This window comes from Myotis davidii, unplaced genomic scaffold (genome assembly GCF_000327345.1).
Source record: "Myotis davidii unplaced genomic scaffold, ASM32734v1 scaffold497, whole genome shotgun sequence".
Lineage (NCBI taxonomy): Eukaryota > Metazoa > Chordata > Mammalia > Chiroptera > Vespertilionidae > Myotis > Myotis davidii.
In genome coordinates this window covers 3,655,747-3,663,541 of record NW_006288434.1, presented here as the reverse complement: position 1 = coordinate 3,663,541, position 7,795 = coordinate 3,655,747, and the positions used below count along the sequence as shown (strand labels likewise).

The following is a 7,795-nucleotide window of genomic DNA, read 5'->3' as shown; positions in this document are numbered from 1 at the left end:
AGGCTGAGTAACTGGGAGGGTCTCTAGATGTCCCTCCCTAACTTCAACTGTTCCAATTCTGCTTTAATTTACTATGTGCACAGTGGACGCCTTCTGCTAAAAGCAGCTTGAAACCCACTGCTGGGAGGGCATGGTGAGTTAGGAGGAACTGTGAGCGGAAAGGTGAGGTAAGATCTGCAGTTTAGGCATCCGGCTGTGCTTGCAGGGCGGAGCCTGGATTGGAGGGAAGCGAGGGCGGAGGTGCTCAGTCAGGTGGCAGGTGACTGCAGCCTTGCTGGCAGCCAGAACGAACGCGAAGGCGGTGGAGAGAAGGGGCAGAGTAGAAATGTACTTTGGAGGCAAAATCAAGGGCTCAGTGGCTCCTGGCATATGAAGATCAGGAAAGGAGGTCCTTCTGTAATTCCTGCTTCCAGTCTGGAGGGCGGTGGTGGGAGTTGCGGAGCTGGAGCACACAGCGGCGGGCAGTGTCTAAGGAAGGTAGATGCACCAGGTAGGGCAGCTCCATGGAACATTCCAAGCACAGACGGTGAACTAGTAGCTGCCTTTTCAAAACTGGTGGAGAGCTCTGGGCTCCAGATATAAACTCGGTTTTCAACATAGAAATGTCATGTAAAGTTACATGAAGGGATGAGGTAACCAAGGGCAAGTATAGCTAGAAAAGGGCCCAGGAATGTACTGTGGGAAAGCCAATGTTAAGAGGGGGCAGAGATGCCCGGCTGGCATGGCTCAGTGGTTGAGTGTCAACCCATGAACCAAGAGGTCCCTGGTTCGATTCCCAGTCAGGGCACATGCCCAGGTTGCAGGCTCAATCCCCAATAGGGGGCATGTAGGAGGCTGCTGATAGATGTTTCTGTCTCTCTTCTTCTCCCTTCCTCTCTCTCTAAAAATCAATAAAAACTTTTTTTTTTTTTTAAAAAAAAAAGAGGGAGCAGAGAAATTAGAGCCAGGAAAAGAAACAGGTCAGAGGCCATGTGCTAGTGGGCAGCTGGACTTGCGAGTCTGAAGTCGAGAGAAAGTACGAGGTTCAGATTTGTGAGTCATCAGCACCTTGGAAGTCATCGACATGATGGGAGAGGATGGGAGTGAGAAGAGTGAGCCTTGTCGGGAGAAAGGGAGGTGGTGAAGGATCAGCGGAGCCCTATGACACTGAGAACAGCGTAGGTTCAGGAGCTGGGTCAGTCACGGTACTTATGCAGGTCATAGCATAACTGACTAAAATTTGCTCGGACTTGGAATGGTCTCACAAAAGGTCCAGAGGTAGGCAATTCCAGGGTTGGTTCAATGGCTGAGCTGAGGGTGAGAATCCCGCTTTGGAGCTGGGCACCTGCACCAGCCCTGCCTTTGGGTGCCGCTCCAGCCCCCAGGCACGCAGGCCTCCTTGAGGTCGTGCAGCGGAGTGCATTCCTCTGATGACTTGCTTCTCCTCTGCACACAGAAGCGTCTGCCTGGAGGAGATCGGAGAGGTGTTTAGGAGCCTGGGGCTGGCTCTAACAAGGGTTCATCTCCCCGGGGGGCCGGCTGATGAAGATTAAGTCCCAGGCTCAGAATTCTGACCCCGGGACCTCACAGCAGAAGGCAGAGCCCAATCAGAAAGCCGTGGCTGCAAGTAGGGCACTGGCCTGGGCTTTGTCGTCGCCCGCTGAAGACATCCGCCGCTCCCGGCGCTTTGTGCCGGCTCCTGGCTGCGGCTCCATCAAGGCGACGGCCTCCGTCTGATCTCCTCCTTTGCAGGAGCTCGGGGAGAACAAGGCGGCAGCCTCATTTGTCTGTCTGAGATGGAGGCTCTCAGAGCCAGGCAGCTTGGAAAAATGAGGTGACAAAGGAGGCTGGCCAGCAATTAGGTAATGCCCGCCTGCCTGCAGGGCAGCCCCACATGGAACCTGTCCCGAGTTCACTGGGGTGTCCAGAGGAGAGCAGAGGCGTGGATTCTGTAAATGGAGGTGCACAGCCACGCATCAGAGGAACGACCAGGGTCTGTTGGGAAGGACGGACGCTGTTACATAGCCCATGACCTAACGTTGCTGAGCCTCACCTATACAGTGGGGTGGAGAAAGGCTCTATCAGCAATGCCTGGCTCCTTCCTTGTCTAGTGTGACTTCAGGCCAGCAGCTTGCTCGGAGGAGCTAACGCCGGGCCAGCAGCCCCCGGGCGCAGGCTGGGTGTGAGGACCTGCCATGGCCCTCCTCCCCCATCCTCCTTCCTCCTCCCCCCTCCTCCTCCCTCCTCCCCCCTCTTCCTCCCTCCTTCTCCCTTCTCCTCCCTCCTCCTCCACAGACCCTGGGAGCCAGAGGCCACGCTCAGAGCTGTGTGGAGCCCCCTCCTTGGCTATAGGACCCTCTGGAGATGGCAATGGCTCCTCCCACACGGCTGCCAATTCTTCCCCTTGCTTTCCTCCCAGCTTCTCTGTCATGGACAAACAACATCCTTGGCTTCTTCATTTCTCTGCATTTTCTCCCAGGCTAGTCCTCTTATTAAAATAAAAAATCTCCACTCAAGGCCCAGTTCTTCCTTCCTGCAAATTTCACTGCAACATGCTCGCCCTTGGGGGAGCCTTGGGCCCAATAAAGCCCCAGGGCCTCTCCTCCAAAGAGCTGAATCTCTCTCTACAGCCAGGTACTTTTTTGGGTGTTTGTTTGCCTTTTTTTTTTCTTTTTTCTTTTTTTTAAGTATATGCAAGCCTGTGTTTCTATGTGGGGTATGGGGAAGCCCAGAAGTACTTTGGTCCTGGGTTCAAGTTATGACTTCCCAAAGTACTAGCTGTGTGACTGTGGGCAAATCACTCAACCTCTCTGAACCTCAATTCCCTCATCAAATAATTGTTTATATAAATGTCTCTCCCATGTGTTGTCTCAGCAGCTTCTCAGAACAGCCTTACAAGGAATGGTTAGAAAGTCTATATGACATGAAGAAACAAAGGCTTTGACAAGTTCCCTTAACAGTGTCTCTGAGACACATAGCTGGTGACAGAACCTTGACTGGACTCTCAATTCCCTACTCTTCCTACAGGATCAGGGGTGGTGAGGATATCTTGCCGGCTACTTCTCAGAGCTGTTGTGAAGGTCAAAGGACTTCACCCGTTTGTTTATTTCACAGACATTTGTTGAGGGCCATGGAGTGCCAGCCTTGGTTTTCTGGAATGAAGGGTTCTGTAAGCTGTAAGGACCTGGGCAGATGCAAACAAGACTGGGGTCCAGGGTGTGGTCCCACTCCCCTAGGGGAGTGTGCCCAGCCGCCTTGCAGAAGAGCTTAGCACTTAGCAGAACACCTGGCCCAGCCCACCCCTTAGTCCTCGAGGAGCCATTCCCTTCCCTCTCCGGACATCCCTTCCTAGGCCCTCTCGCAGTCAGCCTCACCACACGCTGTCTGGGAGGTACCATCCACCCCATTTTACGGAGGGAGGAATGCAAGTCCCCAAGGATAGTGGGGCTCAGTCCTTGGCTGCATGTTCGAATTCCTGGGAATCTTTAAGAGCCCAATGCCCAGGCCAAACCCCAGACCATGAAATGAGGAACTGAGGCTGGGCCCGGGCAGCAGTGTTCATGCTAACGCTGCTGGCCAAGGGCAAGTGCAGCCGGGAGGAGAGCCGCTGTCTTGGTGGCCGGCGCCCGCCGTGGATGCTGATGCCCAGGAGTTGTCCAGGTCCTTGGTTCTCATTTGGGGTGGACTGGGGCTCCCTCCCGACCAGCCCTGGCCCTTTCTAGGTGGGTGCCCTTGGGTGTGGTAGGAGTTGAGGTGACCTGTGGGTCAAGTGACTGGCACCTGTCAGAGGCTTCATGGTTTCCCTTTCTCTTTTTTTTTTTTCCCTGGCTGCTGCCCAAACTTGGGCCCGTTTTCTCTTTCTTCACATCTCCTGCAGGGGAAGTGAAACTCAGATCAGTTCCCCCTCTCCCTGGCAGCACGGCCCAGAGGCTGGAGGGACCGTGGGAATCAGAGGGAGAAGCTTTGAGGGGCAGCTGGGTCTGGAACTGGCGGTTCCTTCTCCTCGTTTGGCCAAATCTGGGGATGGAGATTAAGCTCCTGAGGGCTGGGGCTTCCTTAAAGGGGACACTGGTCATCCTTCTCTGTCTGTGGAGGGAGGTCTGAGAGGCAAGGATTAAGAGCTCCCTGGAGGGCCAGCTAGCCAGCAGGCAGTCAGAACCACCAGCTTCCCCAGGTATTTGTGGGCCAAAGGCAGTTACTGAGGGTGGAGCCCAGCACGGTGCCTGGAGTGCTAGGAGCTCTGTCAACCTCTGCCTTCTGCCTTGAAATAGTATTCCTTGTGCTTTTCTTCTGTTCCTCCTGCCCCCCACCCCAGCTCTCTTCCTGCGGGACTTCTCCCCAAATCTGTTAGAAGCATCCGTGCTGCCTCAGGAAGTCCAGGGTTTGTTTAATATATTTTTATTGACTTCAGAGAGGAAGGGAGAGGGAGAGACAGAAACATCAATGATGAGAGAATCATTGACCAGCTGCCTCCTGGTGCCCCCCACTGGGGATCCAGTGTGCAACCCGGGCATGTGCCCTTGACTGGAATCGAACCCGTGATCCTTCAGTCTGAAGGCCGATGCTCTATCCACTGAGCCAAACCAGCTAGGGCAAGTCCAGGGTTTTAAAATGTTCAAAACAGGCCTTTAGGAATTCTCTTAGTGAGTTCAGGCTGCCATAACAAAATACCTCAGACTGTGTGGCTTAAACAACAGGAATTTATTTTCTTATAGTTCTGGGGGCAGGAAGCCCAGTATCAAGATGCCAGCAGGATTGGTGTCTGGTGGGAACCCTCTTCCTGGCTTGCAGATGGCCACATTCTCACTGTCCTTACAGGAGGAAGGGAGGGAGGGAGGGCAGGCGGGCACTCTGTGGTCTCTTATAAGGACACTAATCCCATCTAACCCTAAATACACCTCCAAATAAAATCGCATCATGGTTTAGAGCAGCGGTTCTCAACCTGTGGTTCACGACCCCTTTGGCAGTCAAACGACCCTTTCACAGGGGTCGCCTAAGACCATCCTGCATATCAGATATTTACATGACGATTCATCACAGTAGCAACATTACAGTTATGAAGTAGCAACGAAAATAATATTATGGTTGGGTCACAACATGAGGAACTGTATTTAAAGGGCCAGAAGGTTGAGAACCACTGGTTTAGAGCGTCAAGGTGTGAATTTTGAAGGACCCAATTCAGTCCATAGCTTTCCATCCTGTCCCCCAAATTCATGTCCTTCTCTCATACAAAACATATTCATTCCATCCCAACAGCCTTAACTCATCCCAGCATCAGCTCCAAAGTCCAGCCTAATCTAAACATCATCTAACTCGGAGACGGTAAAACTGGAGCTTTAACTCCTGAGGCAAATTCCTGTCCTGCTGTGAACCTGTGGAACCAGGTGAGCACATGCTTCCAAAACACATGGTGGGACAGGCACAGGGCAGGCATTTCTGGTCCAAAGGGAGAAACGGGAAAGAAGGAGGGGGTGATGGGTCCGAAGAAAGTCCAAAAGTTAGCAAGGCAAATCCCACCAGGTCGCCAGGCTCAGACTCATCCTCTTCGGTTCAGTGCCCTGCCTTCCAGACCCACGGGGGCAGTGTCCCACCTCTGCAGCTCTTCCAAGTGGGGGGAAGGGGGGAGCCTCCCTCAAGGCTACCGAGGGGGTGGTCTGATCACCTCTGAACGGCCTTCAGGGTCCTTCTTCCCTTTCCTTGAAGAACAGCGTTCATTTCCAAAGGAATGGCTCTTTGGGCTGGCCCGTAGCACCTCAGAAGTCCAACAGGCTTCCTCCATTCTGTCCTCTCTCTCTGTCTCCTTTGGTTCCTCCTGGCAGCACCTTTGCTGGTATGATCCCATCTCTATTCCTGGATTCCACTGAAAGGACTGATTGGATCTCTGGTCACACCCAAGATCTCTGTATGAAATGGGTGTTCAGCCACACCCTATGTTCTATCAGAACAATCTCTCTCTCTCTCTCTCTCTCTCTCTCTCTCTCTCTCTCTCTCTCTCTCTCTCTCCCTCTCTCTCTCTTGCAATATGGCAGACTTCTCCAAGTCTCCAAGTTCTGGTTCCTTTTTGCTTAACAGGTCTTTCTTCCATTCATCTCTTCCTTTTGCATTTCACTCTAAGGATTCAGGAGAAACCAGGCTTTGTACTTCAGTACTTTGCTTAGACATCTCCTCAGCTAAATATTCAATTTCATGGCTCCAAAACTGTACCTTCCACAAAATACTAGAACACAGTTCAGCCAGGCTCTTTGCTATTTTCCACAAGGATCGCCTTTTCTGTAGTTTCCAATAACATGCTTGGCATTTACATCTGAATCCCCTTTAACACCTGTATTTCTAGCATGCACAGAACCTGTGTAAGAAGAGCGGCCCCACATGCCAGGACAGTGCCCAGCTGCCATGCGGGAGGCCGGTCAGCACCTGGAAGCTGAGCCTGCAAACCATCCCCCCTGCATTCAGACGGCACTGGGCGGGGAGCCACATCAGGGTGCGTCCCTCACTCTGGATGGGCCTCTGCTGAAGGCTGCCTGCAGGTCACCAGGGGATCAGATGCGTGTTTGTACTCAGTTTCCAAAGCCCCTCTAACTGGTCCCATATAAACACCAGTTTTCAAAGGCCCAGAAGAGCCAGAACGTCTCCAATGGAAGGGAGCCTTTGCACCCAGAGGCGGGCTGATGGGGGGGCAGAGGGGGAGAATCCCACCATCCCTGCATTGGTGGGTCAGGAGAGTAGAGCGCCCCTCTCCATCTTATGGGATGCATGTGACTGGCAGCACAGGGTAGCCGTTTGGTACCCAGGCCTGGCAGATTGCAGTGTTTAAGTTCTGGCTTTGCCTCTTCCTAGCAGAGTGACCCTGGGTTAATAAGTTTCTCAATATCTCTGTTTCAGTTGTCTCCCCTGAGAGATGGGAGATGAAAATAATTCCCATCTCATGGGGTGACGATAAAAATTAAATGAATTGATTCAAGTAAAATGTTTATACTAGTTCCTGGCACACAGTAACTCCTCAAAGGAAAAAAGGTTAGCCATTAGGGTGCACTCATGAGACCGTGCATGGCTAGTATCTGACAGCCAATCAGGAGTGAGGAGGCAATGAAGAGGCTGGTCAAGAGCAGGGGCTGCTGGGGGAACAGGTGTGGCTTGAGATGGGGTGGCCTTCCTACTTAGTCTCTCTGAGCCTCAGTTTCCTCATTTGTAAAGTGGGAATAACACAAGCAAATCCCTTCTTATAGTATCTGGTGGTAGGAAGTAGATAAAAATTAAATGAATTGATTCAAGTAAAATGTTTATACTAGTTCCTGGCACACAGTAACTCCTCAAAGGAAAAAAGGTTAGCCATTAGGGTGCACTCATGAGACCGTGCATGGCTAGTATCTGACAGCCAATCAGGAGTGAGGAGGCAATGAAGAGGCTGGTCAAGAGCAGGGGCTGCTGGGGGAACAGGTGTGGCTTGAGATGGGGGGGCCTTCCTGCTTTGTCTCTCTGAGCCTCAGTTTCCTCATTTGTAAAGTGGGAATAACACAAGCAAATCCCTTCTTATAGTATCTGGTGGTAGGAAGTATAAAATAAATCTTTACAACTACATTTTTGAGATGAGAAAACTGAGGCCCAGAGACCTTAGAAAGCTACCTTAAGTTACCAGCGAGTACGTGTGAAAGCTGAGATTTGAGTCAAGCCCCTTTGCCTTCCGAGTCAGGAGTCCACACTTCAAACAAATTGTCGAAAATATAATGTATTCATCCTTTTTATTTTTCCATTCGGGGCTATGAACACGATTAAGATGACATTTGCCAAGCAAGGAGGGAAATTGCTCCTAAACCTA

At 51.8% G+C, this 7,795-nt stretch overlaps 1 long non-coding RNA gene across 1 annotated transcript; it reads left to right on the top strand.

Annotated features, from left to right (window-relative positions):
• Window positions 1-4,692: 4,692 nt before the first annotated feature.
• Window positions 4,693-6,972, top strand: LOC107182573. Its single transcript, XR_001513289.1, has 3 exons — window positions 4,693-4,744; window positions 5,236-5,363; window positions 6,314-6,972. It is a non-coding gene; the product is annotated as an uncharacterized LOC107182573 (long non-coding RNA).
• The last annotated feature ends 823 nt before the right edge of the window (window positions 6,973-7,795 follow it).